The sequence below is a fragment of the Rhipicephalus microplus genome, chromosome X (genome assembly GCF_043290135.1).
Source record: "Rhipicephalus microplus isolate Deutch F79 chromosome X, USDA_Rmic, whole genome shotgun sequence".
NCBI classification, from domain to species: domain Eukaryota; kingdom Metazoa; phylum Arthropoda; class Arachnida; order Ixodida; family Ixodidae; genus Rhipicephalus; species Rhipicephalus microplus.
Window position 1 is genome coordinate 163,435,184 of NC_134710.1, and position 20,344 is coordinate 163,455,527.

A 20,344-nucleotide genomic window follows, 5' to 3' on the forward strand; every position below is an offset into this window, starting at 1 on the left:
CAACAGCGGCGTGAACAGCCGTCGGCCGACGGAAAAAAAGAAAAGACCCCCAGTGGCGCACTGCGCCGGCTTTTTATACACGCGTCGTAACGCGTTCCAAAGTGGCATACAAGATAAACGCGGCCTGCGTTGCGCTTAACAGAAATTGATAGCGTCTTCCTTCGCAAACGAAAAGAACCGCACGTGTCAGTTTTTTATACACGCGTCGTAACGCGTTCCAGAGTGGCATACAAGATAAACGCGGCCTGCGTTGCGCTTAACAGAAAGTGATAGCGTCTTCCTTCGTAAACCAAAAGAACCGCACGTGTCCATATATATATATATATATATATATATATATATATATATATATATATATATATATATATATATATATATATATATATATATATATATATATATATATATATATATATATATATGTATATATATATATATATATATATATATATATATATATATATATATATATATATATATATATATATATATATATATATATATATATATATATATATATATATATATATATATATATATATATACCTAAGAGCCCCTAAGTATACGCTTCTTTCCCTTATTCGTTATCGAGTGTCTCGGTACTGGCAGATTGGTGCCTTTAGGTTGTATAGGAGGGACTATTGGTGGTCAGCTGCCAGCTCGTAATAAGTTCACGTGCTACGTGACACCAAACAGGCTGATAAAGGGGTGTGCCACACTTGCCTCCATGGCTATAGATGGCGCTGACTGACACTCCCACGTTTAAATTCACATATAAACCCAACAAAGTGGCTGGGGGGTAGCCGCCGTGGTACCTCAGTAAGTGGTAGAGCATCGAACGCGTTATTCGAAGGTCGCAGGTTCGGTTCATGCTCACGGCAAGTTATACTTTCACCCTCTTGTATTTCTTCACATATACATTACAATTCGATCTAATAACTTTCCCTATACTTTCCTTGGCATTCTTCTCTGTTAGATGTCATTATTATTGTGTCAAAACACAAAAATACGAGCCCTTGAATATACACTTCTTTCCCTTATATATATATACATAATTTTTATTGAAAGAAATGACAACAAAACATATTTATCAAGAACTTCTCTTGAAGAGTAAGCGAAGGTGGAGTTGAAGGTAATTCACGGCTTTGATGAATAATATCGAAATGGCTTACCAACGATACTTCTACGGAATACGTATGAGTATGCATGTGAGTATAAATGTGAATTCAGGTAAGGCTACTTTACTAATGCTGAAGATAAAATAGATAGGGCCATATGTCGGCAAACAAAAACTGAACTCATTCATACTCAATAGAGAAATATATCTTGCGCTTTGCGCTCACTCGAACTCAGCGAAATTCTCCTCAGTTGAACTCACTCGGACTCGCACTCCCGAAAAGTTTGTTCAAACAGACTCACTTGGACTTAAACTCACTAAAATATTACTCACCCGGACTCGGGACTCGATCTGAATCTTGGTGAGGCCGAGTGGACCGACTCATGAGCGAGTCTGCCGACCCATGCCTCTCCCCCATACCCTGTGAAAAGAGGCGCACAGCTCGTAAACTGTCAGCTACAACGGACGTGTGGCTAATTTAGCCAGTAGTTGCGGCTCACAAAATTATTACTCGAGATATCTATTGTAATTCATTCCACCATCGTACGTTCATTCTTTATAGAAACGATGATGATCAAGGTCTCATTTTAACGCGGGAGCGTGAGAGCTCGTTTCGCAGAAATTCCAGTGTCGGTGATAGATGTGAGCGAAAGCGAAAAATCAGCGTCGTCTGTGGGCAGCAAGCCTAGATAGATGCAAACAATTGAATGAATAAATAGGTATTGGTTCAGGTGAGAATCGGACCCAGGACTTCCGCGTGGCATGCAGGTGCTCTACCATTGCGTCACCAAAAAACTGCTTCACACACACACACACACACACACCCACACACACACACAAACACAAAAAAACGAGCATTAGAGGAAAAGTATGTGCGAGGAGTACCAATGGCATGTCGAATCTCAGCTGACGTCAAAACATGTGAATTGCGCAACAAATGGTGGTAGGGTTAATGGTCCGCCAACTACAAAGCACTCAGTAATAACTACTCATCATTGTCTAAAACAAAAGCAAGAACGTGTACAGCTGCGCAGATGCGCGTGTTGCCTTGTACGAACAAATAGTGGGTACCTGGCAAACTCGCAAAAGGAAGAATCATGTAGTGGCAGTGTTTTACGGAACGACGTTACAGGAACTAGTTCCTTTATGAAGGAACGAAGGAATGCCACCGTTCCATTCAGGATTGGAGGAACTGAAACGGTGACTCGTTACGTTTACGAGGAAACGACGTTCCTTTTGTAAACGTTCCACGATGTTCAAGAGGTGCACGCACGCAGCCCTTCATGCAGGACAGGGCCAATGTGCAGCCGTGTGAGGCTCCAAATGTACTCACTGAGGCGTCCTCACTTTCATGCAGGCCGCGCCGGGTAGCGTATAAGAGGTCCGTTCGATTCACCTGCACCAATTGGAACCAGTTCACGGCTGTGCACACGAAGTTCATAAATTGTGCAGCGTGAGTTCAGCGGCGCAGGCACAGCGCGACCCCCGAAACGAATGACGATGCGCCAACAGTGTGCAGGCCTTATTTCTCTTCGCTTAATTTACACCGTACAGCTAACACTGAACGATGGCGAGCCACACATGTGGACAGTTTATGAGGCGCAAACATATTGGCAAAACACACCGCGTTTGTAGAGGCGTGTATGACGCCTAAGCCACCTACGCCAAAGTGCTGCGTCGTCTGCTCAGTTGCACATGCGGGTGCACCAAGCCGGCACCATCAGTGGAGGAGGTGCAGGAAAATCTTGAACCAGTGCTGCACCTTTTCTGCACCTTTTGAAACGAATGACAGGGTTCAAAGGTCGTCAGTGCTGCACCGCTGAAACGAATGGCAAAGGGAAGCACCCCGTGAACTGGTTCACGTGGTGCAGGTGAATCGAACGGACCAAAGGTTTCGAGACAAAAATTATCATCATCATGAACCGACACGCGCTTTCTTCGTTCTCTTTCGCTTCGTTCCGAGGACACGTGTCCTAGTTTGCCCGGCGCAGGGTGCGACAACTCCGATGGCTGATACAACACCGGGCACAGAGAGAGCGAAAAAAAGGGACACAGTGGGGAAAAAAGAAAGAGAGAGAGAAACTCTATGGGGGAAAATTGGCATGGCGAGATTCAAGACCGCTTATTCACGATACGAAGGCGTGCCTCGTAACCAGTCGGGTATCCCCTTCTTCTTTTTTTTTTTTTCAGTGTATCTATTTAACGTAGGCATGACACTATACAGCGATTCAATACAGACAGAAAACTATATATCCATTGTGCTGAGCTCGTATGACGAACCAACCACGAACACAAAGCAGTAAAGAATTTGCATTACAGCGCGAAAAAGATCAAGTAACGCTCATTCCCAGTTATATACACCAGAACGGCGGTGAGGATAAACACCTCACCAATGCAAATAACATCCCGGCACACTTTTCATTTGCTGGTGTGCACATCTTAGCTGATTGACCATTTCAATCAAGGCGGATGCATAGGAAATTATTGACTCTGCGTTTTTCTGCAACACTCGCGCATGCTAGAATGGCGTTGGGACAGCCTTGTAAGTATAGCAGTGTAGTGGGAAAGGGAAGTGAAGATGAAGAGAATGCATAGTAGAAAAACAGAACTAGTACAGACAAACGAGAACGAAATATTTATGAAGAAAAATAAAGCGAAAAGTGAAGATAAAGAAACGGAAGGAAGAGAAAAAAAAAAGACAGAGGACGAAATGTATGGAAATAGGGTCACTGACTGTATACAGAGGATTGTACAGAATTGAAAATGTAAATCCTGGACATTATTTTCTACTCACATTGAAATATTGAACCACCACTGATCTAACGTTTAAGTATGATCCGAGTTTCCTGTGCAAGAAAATGAATGATATTTGTATATTGCATGGTGGATATTTATATGTGAATATCTGAAGCGCAGTATCCTGACTGCGCCTTTGAAGACCGAAGCGAAGTGCGCCACATGTGTTAGACGAACTAGATTTGTGCAAAAGTTGCTGTATCACTAGTGGTTCATAAAAATTCATCTTTTATTTAGTTCATCAATAAAATTCATCATTTTATTTTCTTACACTGTCATTTAATTTGTCCTCACTAACTTTTTGTCCAGTCATATGCTTAGATTTATAAGTGGTTAAATGTCAGCGTTTTCACGCTGCTGTGCATGACCTTTTGTTCTGTTTGATCTGGTTTACAACCATCGGATAACCTTTTTGGAGTTTAAAAAAGTGTTTAACGATTTCAAGTCCTTTGTACTCCACTATGCGAGAACAGTGAGCCGTCCCGAAAATCTGTGAAAACCAGACGAAAAGAATGTGGTTCTGTTTAGAAAAAAAAATGGCAGATCCCACGTACAATGGGAATCTATCATATGTGAAGCACGAATAAGAAAGGTTGATATGTCACTTTAAAATCAGCACAACGTTACGAGGTGGAGGTAAATGATACTGTACATGACTTTCATGTCATGATTATCATGTTTGGATGTGTCGTTTGCCTTCGCCATCTATTCACGTCACGTGATACCAAATTTAGTATATGTGGAGCTAGCGAAACGTCTGCGAGCACGCTATTAGCGTGGCATGTTGTCATGTTCTTACATGACACGCGTATCAGGATTATAATGTTTGCACCAGTCATAAATTTTGTCATCTCTTGACATCACGTACCAAATTTGGTATAAGTGGAGCTAGCGAAACAGACGCGAGCGCATCATGAAGGGCCCAATATACTCCAATGTAGCGTAGACGCTCGCGCATGCTGGGCACAGCGACGCTACGTTAGCAAAACGCGAGCACTCTATAGTCTGACGCCAGGCGCGACCAGAGTCCGCTGGCATGGCCCGACGGCTACCGGTGCGAAATTCGTGCCGATGCATTACCCAGACGACACTGCGTCTCGCTCTTTTTGTGACGGAGGGACGCGCTGAAACGCGCATGCGTCAAAGCAACGCAGCGTGGCGGGCGCCTGTGAGTATATGGGAGGACAGGTGAATGGCGTAGCAACGCCGGCGGGGCGCGACGAAATGAACGCCGGCGACCACGCGCACCGCGTCACGTCGAAATGTATTGGCGCCTTGACTGTGGCATAAAGTCATGTTCTCACATGACACGCATCTCATCATTATCATATTTGCACCAGTCACATACCTTCGTCATTCATTCAAGCCACGTAATACCGAATTTAGCATATGTGAAGCTAGCGAAAGGGCCTCGAGCGCATTATGAGTGTGGCATGTAGTCATGTTGTTACATGGCACGCATGCAGTGATTATCATGTTTGGATGCGTCATTTACCTATGTCCCCCTTTCGCGTCACGTAATACTGAATCTGGTACATGTGAAGCTAGCGAAACGGCCGCGAGCGCATGAGCGTAGCATGTAGTCATGTTGTTACGTGCCACGCCTCTCATGTTTATCATGTTTGCACCAGTACATACCTTCATCATGCAATTTACGTCCCGTAATACCAAATTTGGTATAAGTGAAGCCAGCGAAATGGCCGTCAGCGCATCATGAGCGTGGCATGTAGTCATGTTGTTACATGACACGCATCTAATGATTATCACGTTAGGGTCTGTCGCTTGTGTTCGCCGTGCAATCATGTCACACCATACCACTTTTGCAACATGCCATGTGAACGAAACCAGTGCAAGAGCTGCAGGACCATGAACTGTAAATTGTAACATTCATGATATACATATGATTTTCATGTCATGACTAGTCAAATAGGTTCTTCATACAGTCATGTTGTGCCATACCAAGTTTGGTATCGATACCATTATTGAAAGGGCCAGGAGAGCTAAAAGTCGTAGGCGGCTATATAGATACATAGTTACTTCTAAGTAGCCGAAGTTCGCTAAGAAATGCTTCACATTGAAAAGTCGTTAACGATTTTGAGTACTTGGTACTCTACTGCGGGAGAGCATGAGCCGTCCCGTGAGCCTCGCAGCAGCATCTGCAACCTGCGCCCAACACCGTGAATATAATTCCAAACGATATGGATTTGTGCGCGCACCGGCGCTGTGGTGGCGGGCGCCTGGATTTTGAGCACTTGGTTCTCTAGTGTGGGCCTCGCAGCAGCATCTGCAACCTGCGCCCAAACCGAGAATGTAATTCCAAAGATATGTATGTCTTTAGATTTAGTGGTGGTGGTGGGGGGTTAGAGAAAGTGGGTAACGATTTAGAGTACTTGGTACTCTACTATGGGAGAGCACTATGCCGTCCCGTGGGGCCCAAAGGCAACGAAGCGGTCGTCGTAATGTTATATAGAACCCGCACCGGCGCTGCGGTGGCCGGTGCAATAACTGCTGCTAAGCAGTGCGAGTGGCATCATAAATCGTGGCTGTGTACTGTGCTCTGGTTGAGAGCATGATATTTTGTTCATGTTAAGCTTTTGTTCTGTGATTTCCTTCAATTGATGGTTGCTTAAATGTGGGTGTTTTTGCGTTGTTCCGGTCCTTTATGTTGTTTGTTCTGGTAAATAGCTTTTCGACAACCTTTTTATTGTTCACAGCCTCTGTGCTTCGGTTTGTTCGCGTGCACCGGCTTTATCGGACGCGAGGCCCACCACTGGAGAAGCGGGCGCTGCAATCGTTGTGACGTACAGGGTTGGATCACGTGATCTCAATCTGCTCTGGCAAGCGAAGCGCACGGTTGAATGCGTCGCTTTTGAACGCGATTTCTAGGTTTTTCTGCTTTTGAAAAGCGTTCTTTAGCGCGGGCTTCATGTGAGCACTTTGGTTGTGGTGACTGAAGTTGCCGCGACAGAGGGCAGTCCCGCTGCCACGTTTTTGGGTACGTCTGCTTTGCGTGCGGTGTCGAGAGCCACCGTGCCGAAGGGTAGCCCCTGTGTCAAGTCTCGCTGGGCTCTAGCGGTCAGGAGACGGGCCATGACCGCAGCGCACCCCACGTGCTGCGATAACCCACCTTGCCAGGGTACGTTTACTTTGCGCGTCGCGACCGAAGTTGCTTCGCCAAAGGGTAGTCCCTTTGTCGGGCCTCCCTGGCTTGTACGCCGGGAGGCAGGCCGCGTCTGTTTGGCGCCTGGTGCCGAAAAGTGGCCCCCTTGCCAGGGCATGGCCGTCCGCCCGAAACAAAACGTCCCCCCACACGACCCTGGGGGGGAGGCAGTGCCGGAACAGACGTAGGGTGATGATGGGTTGAGTTAACTATGACTCTGGTACAAAGCACTTCGGCGCCGCGTCTCCTTCCTGATAACTGCACCGAGAGAGTACACATTGTGGGAGAGTGCAGTCAAACTCACCGGCGGCATTGTACTCTACTGCTCCGTGCCACAGTGCTCTACGTACGCGAGGGAATCAGGCGCGAGCTTTCACTTTTACGCCAAAGAAAAACAACTACTCAACGCATGGCTTGTAAAGCTTCGAATAGGCAAAGAACCAAGCTCCTACACACGTGTGTGCAGCAAGCACTTCCGCGAAGAAGACTGTGTACGGAGTGACGGAATGACGGCCGAGAGACGGAATGCAGGCACAATGCATCGGAAGGACTCGCACTTTCGTGCGATACAGAAATGCTAGCTCGGAGTCCCCAGTGCTTACCGGTGGCGCAAGAAGTATCGCGTTTCAATCGCTGTGCACTGTTCGTTGGCCGTAAACCGCTAGCATAACATGTTTCTTCCGCGGCAGGGTGGAAAAAGCGCTGCCTTGAAGCCGGAGCTGTGCCGTCGAAGAATTTACTGGTGTGCCCGTTGGATCGTCCGCGTACTGAGCATCGCAAAATCCGGAAGCAACGGAGTCGTTAGTAATTTTTTTATTTTTTAATTAGTGAGCTACGTGGTGTCACGCTTGTCAAACAGTGTACTTATGCTCGTAGGGTGTGCACGCCGCTTCGATGCTTCGAATGAGTACTTGGCATTATTTCTGTGGTTCTGTTCGAGCTTGCTTACTGATGCACTGCCAACAATGAGTTAATACTAAGGTCTTTTCGTTTTATTTGTTAAAAAGAAATTTCTGATAGGAAACTGCATTAAAGCTCGTGAATTAGTAGTCAAGTTAAGTGCGAAGATTTGTGTTTATTTCAGCTTTTCATCTGTAATTATTGCATCGTGTGTACTTTGGTAATAGTGTTTACAATGGAATATTGACTGCTTCAGGAAGATGCACAAGTGTGATCATAATAAAATTAATCATTATATTTTTCAATACATAGTGTTTAGGGTGCTACGTGCCAAGTCGAATAAAGGTGTGGGTATTTGTTAGGTCAGCATGGCTTTCAGTCACTTGTGTAGACACGGTTAGCATCTGTCAGCATCCTGCATCGTACGCATAGGGCAGTTTTCACTTCCTATGTCTGAAATTTACTTATGTGTGGCATGTGCAGATCTCTTCAGGTGACTAAAATGCTGTTAACAAGACAAGAATGCAGTGAAATTTATTCTTATCAACCACATTTAATTCTGAGACAAAGATTCGCTACAGACTGTGGTACTGTGGTTACTTCTGTAAGCTTTTATGTTAAGGAGACAGGGTGAGCAAACACAGACACAAGAGAGAAGGCAAGACTTTAAAAATGCCTTATCATAAGACATCACAGACACCAAGGGTGTTTATAGTGTCTTGACTTCTCTCTTGTGTAGGGGTTTGCATGCCATGTCTCTTTAGCATGAATACTAACCAACTAGCTCAGCTCTTTGTTATTCTAGCCTTTTGCAAGTTGTTCACTGTTTCTATGAAACAATTGAACATCACCATATGCCCTCAAATTCAAAGCTTTTATAGTCCTGCTTGGTGATGCTAATAAACAAGTTTTGATTTTCAGTTTGTATAAACCGCATTCTTGACAGGACGTTTGAGGTGCATATATTTGATTGAGCAAAGGTAGGAGCAGCGTGTGCCTCTTGTTTTAGCATACTTGGTCCCACATAAACGTATTACCAATCTAGAAAGCATGTATGACAAGTTGTGAACAAACGAAAATGAGCTACTTTATTTATTGCCCAACGCACTTAGTAGCAAGATGAAACAACGCTCCTCAGACTTCAAAACTTGCAGATCTGAAGGAAACTTTGATTAACATGCATGATCATCAATTTATACCTTCTTGGATTATTCGCATATATTTTAATGCACAGTGCCGATGTACACATTGCCTTGCGACTGAGTTAATTACTGCATAATAGCTTTACTGTAGGCACAAAACCATTGTAACGGCTTTAAACAGTGGTATCCCGCAAAGCACATTATCACTGAGTGCTTGACTTGAGTGATATTATACAAGAGCTAGTGGGTTAGTTGGCTGAATATTGAGATACTCAAAAAACAGTGCAGACAGCAGGACTACAGTGTTGTCTTCTCATAGTCCTGTTGTATGTGCTGCTCGTTCAGTTTGTCGAGATATAATGCACATTATATTCAGTCGAAGCAGATTGCAAAAGTGTTGTGGAGGGCAATGTTCGTGAGTATTCAAAGTAATAACTTGTAATTTAACACATATCATAGGAAATAACTCATAATAAATTCAGTTTAGTCTTCTGCGGTGTCTTGAAGCTGAAGTGTATCACATACAATTTTGTAAACAAGTTTGTATATTTTTAACGTGAACTCTCAAACATGCAAGAGCTCCGATGTGGCAGTTACATTTGTGTGAAAAGTTAAAACGGCTGCAAGTAATTATTGACATGAAAGACGCATTCCTAAAGCACACTGTTGCAGTGCTTGCAGTAAGTAGTGACCGCATAATATAGAAATGTCTGTGTGACATTGTAAAAGTTTGTGCAATGTGACAGAAACCTAAGGTAGGTGGAGTAAATAACACAACTTAAAGTGTGCTACTTTTGCTTGTATGATTGTCCTTTTTATTAGGAGACATTTATAATGTAGCTTGACACGAATAGTGAAAAAAATTGGATGCATCTTTCTTTTAGTTGCAGCAGACGTGCCATTGGTGGCGGTACATCCCACCCCCAAGCCCCCTGCAGATACTCTAGACGTCCAGGCACAACCATCTGAATATGAGATTCACGAGAGCTTGGGCACATCTGCCTTCAGCAATCACCAAGATGTCAACAATGAAGATGGCCAGGAAGGTTAGTTTGATGGTTCTATTGCTATCTGATTCATGTTCGATTTTTCGCACAACACAGTTTTAACAATATTGTGCTTCAGATGTTCCTGTTGCAGCGCTTGCCTTCAGAAGAGAAATTGGAATTCAAGTTAACACCCTTGATGCTGCGAGACATCAACCACTCAGCATAGCGCATGTAAAAACACAAAAAGACCTAAGTGTAATCAACGGTCTTCTGTGCTACCAGCTATTTTATAACATTTGTGATGTGTACACTGACAGCCGTATGCTTATGCAGGCAAAACGCTTTTGTCTATGCAATGAAGATGCAGTGCTAATGACTGTAATGAAGCTCCACCACAACATGCCATTTTCACTAATTGGGGTACTTTTTGGCATTCATCACACTACAGCAGCAGATGTATTCAAAGCAACAATTGCAGCACTAGCCGAAATACTGCAAACCGCAGTATTCTGGCCAAGCAAAGAGACGGTCGTTGACAGCCTCATCGTCCATTTTAAGGAATACCCAAATGTGCATGCAGTTTTGGACTACACGGAAATCCCACTGCACAGACCAAAGGATCTGGAGTCACAGCTACTCACGTACAGCTGGTACCTATATAGCTAAGGTTTTAGTCTGTGAAACACCTGGAGGCCATATTAGCTTTCTGAGCAAGGCATATGGTGGAAGGGCATCGGATTCCTTTATTACAAAGAAAAGTAAAATTCTTAAGAAGTTTTTGCCTTCTATAGATAATGTAATGGTTGACAAGGGCTTTCTGATCGATGAACTCTGCCTTCTGCACCATGTCATTATGGTTCGCCCTCCATTTTTACACAAAAAGAAACAGCTTACACAGCGTGAAGCTCAACAAAACCAGAGTATTGCAGCTGCCCGCGTTCATGTGGAACGTGCCATTCAGCGTATGAAAGTGTTCAAAATTCTGTCGGGAAACCTTGGCACTGAGCTTTTCCCGTACATTGATATCTTAACCGTCATTGCAGGAATGGTCAATTTGTCAAAACCGATTTACAGTGCTGAGAAGTTCTTGTATGAGTGAAATAGCTTTGTGACGTGCCTAAAAGGGGAATTACATTCCTATCAGTGTCGGGGTGCCACCAGTTCACTTGAAAGGCCAGTAATGCAGCAACATGCTATGCATGCACCGAAAACAATTTCAGTGTGTTTTGCATTGCTTCTCAACCATGCCCAATATGCTTTAGAAGAGCTATAGCTGGGATATAATTTTTCCTGTTTGACTTTTTATGGTGAGTTCTTGTTTGTATTTCTTGTTTTTCAGTATTGTTTATACCAATATACTTTACATGTAACTTTGAATATCTGCTTTGATTAGATGTGCATATTTTTTTCTTTTTTATCTTTGTTATGCTCGTGTATTTTTCTTTCACTTTTTGCTGATTTTTTTAGACTTATACATACATGTACTCAGTAATATGAATTATCGAGACAGTACAAATGAACGCTGGAGCAAACTGGGTATACTAAACGTACACGACTTGAAAACCTTGCGATTGGCTCTTGAGACACATCATTTGCTTAAGAATGACACTACCTTTTCACTCACTTAACACGAGCCTCAAAAATATCTGCCATATACATTTCGCCATGTTAGCTACAGGAATAACAGGATCAGGATAAATTATGGTTCATAAACGTTGCACTATCAGATTACACGACCCTTGAACTACAACACAAAGGTATAGAAAAAATAATAAGCAAAACAAGTTGGGAAAAATAAACCACCAAATAAGTCAACTACTACTTTCATATTTTTTTTCTGTGCATATTGCCTGCTATTTGTGTTCAATGATTTTTGTCCTCAACAATGATACAATTGACTTTATATTTACCTATATGTTCTCAAAGTTGTACGTGAACTATTACTTCTTTTATGTAAGTTTTCAGTTGCTTCTGTTGTTGTTTTCAGTGCTTGTGTACAAACTGTTGTTGTTTCAAGTGGGAGGGCCTCATCAGGTGTCAATGCCTTCAGTCCTTTCCTTCTGAAGTGTAACATTCTGCACTTGAATAAAATCAATTCAGTTCAATACTTATTTCACTGTTTGTTGATTTGTGTTTTCTTACCAGCATTACCTATAATGCTTTGCTTCTCATGTTTTGTAAAGTTGGCATTATTACATTAAGTTTCTCTTGTGACTAACAAAAGTTATTCGTCTCACATTTTATAGAACTCTCATTCACATGGCATTATTGAATTTGTTTTCTAATAATATTAGTTTTCGGGGTTTGACATGCCCAAGCCATATCACCAGGAGGCACGTTGTAATGGAGGGCTCTGGATATTTCGACTGCCCGAGGTTCTTTAACATGCACTGACATAGCTGGGGGGGAAGGGGGATATGAAGCATTTGTACTCTCTTTGTCATTGTAACATATGTTTTCGAGTAGTGATTCACCCTTTGTAACCTTGCTTCCTTACCCACAGTAATCATATTCTGAAAAGAATGCAATGCAAAAGTATTTATTTACATAAAGAGCAAGCTGCACATTAAAAACACTATTGATCGACATAACTGTAGTCCGCAATTTAGCACCCCTGAATGCAGTGTGGCATCATGAAATGCAACATCATTAATGTGCAGCTCTCTCAAGTACTCACACAGATGCACGACATAAAAACACCAAAGAGTTAGAAACACCAGTACAGCATCCCTCGCAGAGCACAGTGTGGCACAAGCAAACAAACACCATGATATTATTACGAAACCTCACATTCTCTATTGCACTGTTTATGTTATCTAGTTGGTCTTGCGAACTAGAGTGTTATTAAGATGTGCATGTGGCTTAAACAACACCTATTAGGCATCTTGTAACGTTTTACTGTGCTATATGTGGCAAAACATAGGATTTGAAGAAGTACACAGCCCTTTCTACAACAGAATTGCAAAAGACTTGATCAAGATCAACAGAAAATATAAGAAAGTGTTCAGCGTCTTGAAACACAAAAAAGTCACTCCTGTGAACTTTTGCAAGCATCATTTGAATTTGAACTTGGCAGAAATACTTGCTGGTTTTCTTAAGGTACACATTTTCATCCTTGGACACTGCAATATCCTTCTGTTTGAATTTCTCAGGCTAATTGGACATTTAACCTCTAGAGTCCGCTGCGGGCAGCAATCGCAAGTGACCAGCCCATCTGGGGATGCACCAATACAGGGGTGCTCATTTGAAATTAGGAGGCCAGTGTCTTTCACTTGAAGACTTGTATGCGACGCAATGGCTGTGTAGACCTCTTTTGCTGTCTTTTTTAGCAAAATCCCTCGGGACATTGCAGAAGTTTGAACATTGTGCTCTCTCATTATAGACTTCAAAAGAGGCCACACGTTATGAGGCCCCATTTTTGTCCTTAATGTGTGCCCCCTTGTGTAAACAGAATAAGCAATGGAGGCTGTCACCATCCCTCTTCTGTACAGCATCAAGTGCAGTGAATCTGCTTGTTGTGTTGTTATGGAAGTGATTTCTTCTATGTTTGAGTCGGTGAATGTATGCTGAATGCAACTGACATCTCATCTGCTGACCTGGCTCCATTTGCCACTGCTTGTGCAACTGCTTCAGTGAGTGTTTGCTGCTCTACAATTGCGTTACTGTTCTCCTGTCGAGTGGTTGCTGGGGATGCTGGAGACCTGCACGTTCCCTCCGACTTATCTTGCCTTACAGCTAGAGGAGATGCTCTTGATGCACCAGCATTTTTTCCTGTCAAACAAAAAGAGTCATCGTAACACCTTTGAGAACCATTTGTGGACAAAAACGATGAGATGAATAAAATGAAGAGGTTAGCCTTTTATCCTATTTCTTCTTCAATACACACACATCATAATTCCTCAAAAGCCTTGGCAAAAATGTGGTTGCTTAAAGACTGAATAAATCCAAGTAATCATGCAATAATCATCACCATCACAAACAGCTACGAGCTTCATCATATGCATGCTTACTGCCTGCACTATGGCGCAGTGCCGAACACTCATGAGGCAATCCATGGAGCAGCCTCTCAAGGATGTTTTTTTCAGGCATTCTGACTTCTTTCCTCGGGTGAAAAAAGAGAGGTGAATATATGTTTATATAATTTTATATGCATATTTCTTTAAAATGATGTGTTCTTGCCATTGTTTTAGGCCATCATGTGGCATGGTGTTTATTTATACTCTCCATTTTTATTTGTTACAGTTTACATGTGCTGCAACAAGGAAATTGACGGAGCACTTATAATCAAGCCATTCCTTCATTTAACTTATTAAGTGACCAGAACTGCTTAGTGATTTATTGCATGCAAAGTGCAGCTATTGCAACTCTCACGTACCACTGCAATTACGGTTCTCCATTTCCTAGGCAATAATTCGCTATTAAATTCGCCGCTTACCTTTTTCGAGCGTCGTAACTCTGCAATCAACCTTGGTTTATACTTCTTTCTTGCATCTCTCTGCTGTTTTTTACCCCATTGCTGAGGCATATCAGTAGAAGAAAGGACGTCAAATGTTTCTGTCACAGGAATGTGCAGTAGTAGTGCTATCATGTGCTTACACTTGTGCTGCCTATATGAAGAAAAAAAAAACAGTAATAAATTGCAAAGACTTTACTACAAATACTGTTCTGAATGAATATAAAGGGGCAATAGCGTAGCCAAAAAAGGGGAACCCCCCCCCCCCCCCCCAAAAAATTTTCTATTTTGCTTGCGTACATATTCACGCACACATACAAATTCACGCACGAACATACATAAAGTATGATTGAAACCCCCGTCCCTGAAAAATATTTCTGGCTACGTCCCTGTAAAGGTCTCAATATCCCTTGATTGCAAATATTTTATTGACGATAATTTACCCTTACCCTGCTTTGCAAGTGCATGATGCCGCTGTCACCTGTCTTTCGTTTACTGTAAATTGCAGCTCGTGAGGGTCCTTGTTTACAGATGATGTCTGCAGAATCAGCCCAGCCAGTGTCACTTCTTCTTCTTTACGTTAATTTGTTTTACGCTGCAGGCGACAACGTGGCCAGCTTCAAATACCGATTCACCTTCTTGTAGCAGACGCGAAGTGTCGTACTGCTTGTCGATGAAGCTGTAAATGCTGGACACTGGTATTTTCACTGAAACATAAAATAGCAATTAGACCAGGTAAACTACACCTTGCAGCACGTTAGTGCATTCGAATGCGCAAAGTAATTCGGCCGGCTTGTACATGGTGCATTTGTTATCGCAATCGGTCCCTATCGGCACCGTATTTTTATATCGCGCTTGGCCCCTTTGTGTAAGCTGGGGAATGGAGTCAATCGTCGAGAATTTTCATCTTGATGTGTCTCGATGGCGATCGTAAATGCACCGTGTGATAACAGTAGAAGCTTCAAGCAATAAAAAGCAAGAGCTCAATATTGAAGTTGGGCCACAGACAAACTTCTGTTCACGTAGAATGTTGTCTAGCTACAACTCTGAATGAAGGGCGCGCGTGCACATTGCTCTCGATCGTGCGCTTGCCTCCAATCATATGAGAAAGATTGCGGCTGCATGCAGCTGTAAGCATGTTTGGTTACTTCACACCAAGCGGATAAACCGCATGCGTCGTGCTTTATAAGACTATGTGTAATAAACACGAGCGTAAATTTGCGGATGCCATTTCTTTGTCGAGTCAACCGTGGCACGCTTTTAGATACACACCGACAATGAATGAAGTTACACGCTGGACGCATTTCTTGCAGCAAAATATGTCTGCCGCAAGCGCACCCTAACGCCCATATATGATGGCAAGCTTCAATTCGATACAAAACGGTTGTTTACCTTTTAGAAGAGCAGCGCGCTCGGTCCCCGTGGCTTCTATGTCGGTGGCCATAGCAGACAACGCCGGCAGTCGGGGCATAGTCTAACGTAATATTTTTTCGGAGCAGTTATTGTCTATCTCGTGCAGTCCGGGACGAAGCCACAGCAGTATTTTACCGAATAAGTCGATGTGAAATTCAATAATAATATAGAAAATAGGAGACGCGGAAGCGGCTGCGGCCTGAATTCTTGCACCGTGGCCTGGTGGAGCAATCCAACCCTGCACGTCACAGGGACGCCTCCGCATGGCGGCGCCACGGTATGTCCTCGCGCTCAATATCTGCAGTCACTCCGTGATCTGCAGTAGACTAACGATAGTTATAGCGCGAGAACAAAACGACGACACAGAGACAAGAAGGTGTCGTCGTTTTGTTCTCGCGCTATAACTATCGTCATGCCATACCAACTAGCCCAAGCTGCCACACTTCTAAGCTGCAGTAGACTATGGTGGCTGGACGGACATTGTGAAGTCTTAAGGAGCCTCGCCCCTGAAAGTCAAATGTAGCGTTGATGTAACGACACGTTCTGATTTTTAAAATGTAACTGTAACGAGTTCCTTTTGCATTTTAGGAAGTTGTAACGGGAACTCGTTCCGAAAGTGGGAAGTAACGAAGAACGTTTTCGCGTTACAGTTAAAGAGGAATGTGTACAACACTGTGTATAGTAGGCAATTTTCAAATGTACTTGCAGTAGGCGTTTTAGGATAGTTTGAAACGGTGAATACACAGGCGCACCGACGTGCATTATTTGCGGTACAGTTGAGGTATTCAACCATAGGATATAATCGAGGCTAGTGATTGAGAAGGTGACGCGAACAGAGTCCGATAATGCCATCGCGTTCTACTCTTTAAGACGAAGCTGAAGCGTCCTCCCTTCTTTAAGGGCAATAGTCTTTCTTGGGGACCTTCGACGCAAAAATTTTAGTCAGTCTGTCTGTACATTTGTCTGTTTGTCCACTCTTAGCGGCACTGGGTACTTGAAACGGCCGACCCCATCCGCAGCGCCCACCAATGTTGCTCAAGCTTCAGCGTTCATACTTGTGCATTTGTCAATTAAAAAGCAATAATTGTGCATGTATGGGGCACCATAACAACACATATGTACTCTGCATGTGCGTCTTTTACTAGAAAATACATAGATAAGTAATTCTAAGGACCGTTGCGCTTATCACGCTGCGCTGACCATGGAACGCTTGCACGAAAAGGCGAGTGTTTCCAACGCTTTGCTAAGACGAGACGGTGGTGGTACATACCCGTCGCCTTGCGTTTTACACCTTATCACCTCCGAGATGGGCGCGCACACTCGTCTCAGAGTCACGCGCTTCGTTTTCAAGCAAAACTGCCATATGGCGCCCATGTCTCACATGTGACGTGAATTTATGCGCTCGTTCGCCTCCGCTGCACGCTGAAGGCACTCTAACGCAGCGCCTCCAGAATACCATTCACCAATTTTCTTGCGCAGAACATTGAATAAATGTTTTGTTCACTCTCTCCACACACGAGACTATCGTCTTTCGACGACATTTGCAGATCAACATGCAGATACGCGGCCTTTTTTTATTATTTCGTGCCCTAATTTAGCACTTGATCATCAGTGTGAATCAGTTATTTTGGTTCCTCTATTTATTTGGGCAATATTGGCTCTATGAACTTTCTTGGAACTTGTTGCTATTTATGTCTACTCGGGTAAACGCCAACAAAATCTTTAACGTTCCCACGAGTTAGTCTGAGAACCTCAAAATGGCGCCGCCAGCTGTCCTAATTTCGACTTGCGAATATTCTGGCTTACCAGGTGTCGTCCCGCGGCAAGAGTGTTGCTTATGGTATCTACTAAACAAGTAATTTAGTGGTGTGATTTTTTTTTCTTCACAGCGAATCTCTGAATGGCCTGGGTATTCCGTTTGTTACCAAGCACATGCGTGTGCTCCACAGAAATGGGAATAACTACACTACTCGCCATTGTTCCACATATACGTGGTACACAGAAGACAAGACGACGCATGTCACGGTTAAGAGACGCAATGCTACTGAAATGAAAGAATTTAAAGTAGCATACGCCTCATTCAAAAGGCACTTTCTGAGTAGACACTTGGAATTCATTCTCCGCTTGGCTACGGTTAGGAATTCTGTGTCGTGTGCACACTGCTTCGCTGGTCGTGCACATTCGCAGAGTGTAATGCCTCCTCATTTGTTTCTGCCTAATTTCCCTTTAAAACGCACGTGAACACCGTAGGTAAGCGAAAGTGGGAATCCGTGCATTTAATTCGCTTGTCGACAGCGTCGAGAAATCGCAAACGCCTCATGCGACCACGTCACCATGCGCAATTTATGAACCTCACTCCAAGCGTTGACACGGCGAGGATGTAGTCTGTTAATTGACGCAAATTACGCAAAGAATCAACAGTGTGTGCTCAGCAGGTGCAGAGAAAAATCTAGAACAAGCAAGGGCAGTCGGTGCCAGTTTCGGTTGACCTGATTTTCCTCTGTGGAGCTACGACATATTTTGTGTGTGCATCACTTTTTTTATATTTGTTAATCGTAACGGCAATGCGCCACCTCAATCTATTGGTAACGTGCGACACTCGTTTCTTTCCTTCATTGTAGCTGGTAAAGTATAGTTGCTTTTTTTTTTATTTAATTCGCGCCTAAAGCACTGCTAGCGAATAATAAGATGAAGGCTATGGAACTGTGTGCTAAATTCTGCACAAACACGCGTGAAACACACCAAAAACTTATTTGCTAATTTATTGAACAATGTATTTCCCTGAAATGACGTGCAATACAAAGAGGTCACGCTGCTCATCAAATAAAACGCGGCAGTTGGCCGGATCATAGTCCATCATCGATAACGTATACGTGCGCAACAGCACAGACAGGTAGTTACTATAGGTACACACGGTCAGAATGAATTCAGCCCACACTGATATGAAATCACGGTAAGGTACTTGCCGCAGTTTAATCCCAATTGTATATGCGAAAGCTTGCCCATGGCAAGCAGCGTGTGCCAAGGAAGAGAAGTTGTTTGTTTGTGGTGTTTCACACATATAGAATATCCTTACACATGGATGTCCTCTTTTGTCTCTCTTTCAAGTGGCACTTGTTCTTCACAAACGAATACCACAAAATAAAACTTAGGCGGAGTGTTGCTATAGGTATGGTAGAACGCATGCGTCGTGGAAGAAATATACTTCCATTTTTTACAAGAGCCTTTATTTAGGTTTTTCTAAGGATGCCTTTCGAGGTGACAGCATTTCGAGCGTGCAGCGGAGGTGAACTAGCGCATCAAGTCACGTCACACATGAGACATGAGCGCCATCTGGCATTTTTTTTTTTGGGGGGGGGGGGGGGGGGGGACAAAGTGCGTGGCCCTGAGACGGGTGTGCGCGCCCGTTTCAGAGGTGATGGGGTGTAGAACACAAGGTGATGGGTAGGGGCAAGCGTTACATGGTCAGCGCAGCGTGATAAGCGCTATGGTCCTTAGAATTACTTATGTATGCCTTTTCTAGTAAAAGACGAACATGCAGAATATACACGTGTTGTTAGGGTGCCTCATATATGCGCAATAATTGCTTTTTCATTGATAATCGTACACGTATGAACGCTGATTCTTGAGCAACATTGGTGGGCGCTGCGGATGGGGTCGGCCGTTCGGGGTATCGGCTGGTGCTGTTTAAGAGTACCCGGTTCGCGGTAACGGTGGACAAACAGACAAATGGACAGACAAGACAGACCATAGTTTTTGCGTGGAAGGTCCCCAAGAAAGACTGTCATCTTTATCTATCGTCTTTGAAAGAGTATCGTCTTTAAAAAAATAGGGGGGGGGGGGGGGGGAGGCGGGTGCAGCTACGAACTAGTGGCGTGGAGGCTGAGAAAACAGCGGAGTTGGTGGCCATATCCTTTTCCCTCCTCCTCATCCTTGCTATACTATACTACGCACGGCTATGCCATGCTTCACCCTCTCCTCTTCCTACTCCTCACCCTCACTTATCTTGCCCAGCTCTCTGCTCTACTGTACTTTGGCACGTTTTCTTTATTTCTCTCACTCGCTCTTTCTACCTCTTTCTCTCTTTTATTCTCGGTCTTTCTCTGTCTGTCTTGCTCAAAAATTTTTATGTATCCTTTTATTGTGTCTGTTTCTGCCAGTTTTTCTTGTGTACTTATTTTTTCTCTTTCTTTACTTTTTTTGCATTTTTAATTTCGTTCTCTCTTTTTCTTTCTTCCTATCGTAATCTCTACCTGTACTCCTTCTCTCGCCCATCCAAGTTATGCGTCCCACGCCAGACAAATAGGCACACCTGTTCTGGGAGTGAAGCAGATCATCAAGAAGACGAAGAGAGCGCGCGAAGCTCATGAGGAC

The 20,344-nt window shown here is 43.6% G+C and overlaps 1 protein-coding gene and 1 pseudogene across 7 annotated transcripts in view; one reads left to right on the forward strand and one right to left on the reverse strand.

Annotated features, from left to right (window-relative positions):
• LOC119177108 (uncharacterized) overlaps window positions 1-20,344 on the reverse strand; it is a 70,238-nt gene that overhangs the window by 17,019 nt on the left and 32,875 nt on the right. The window lies entirely within an intron of this gene.
• LOC119177107 (uncharacterized) lies at window positions 9,975-12,215 on the forward strand (annotated as a pseudogene).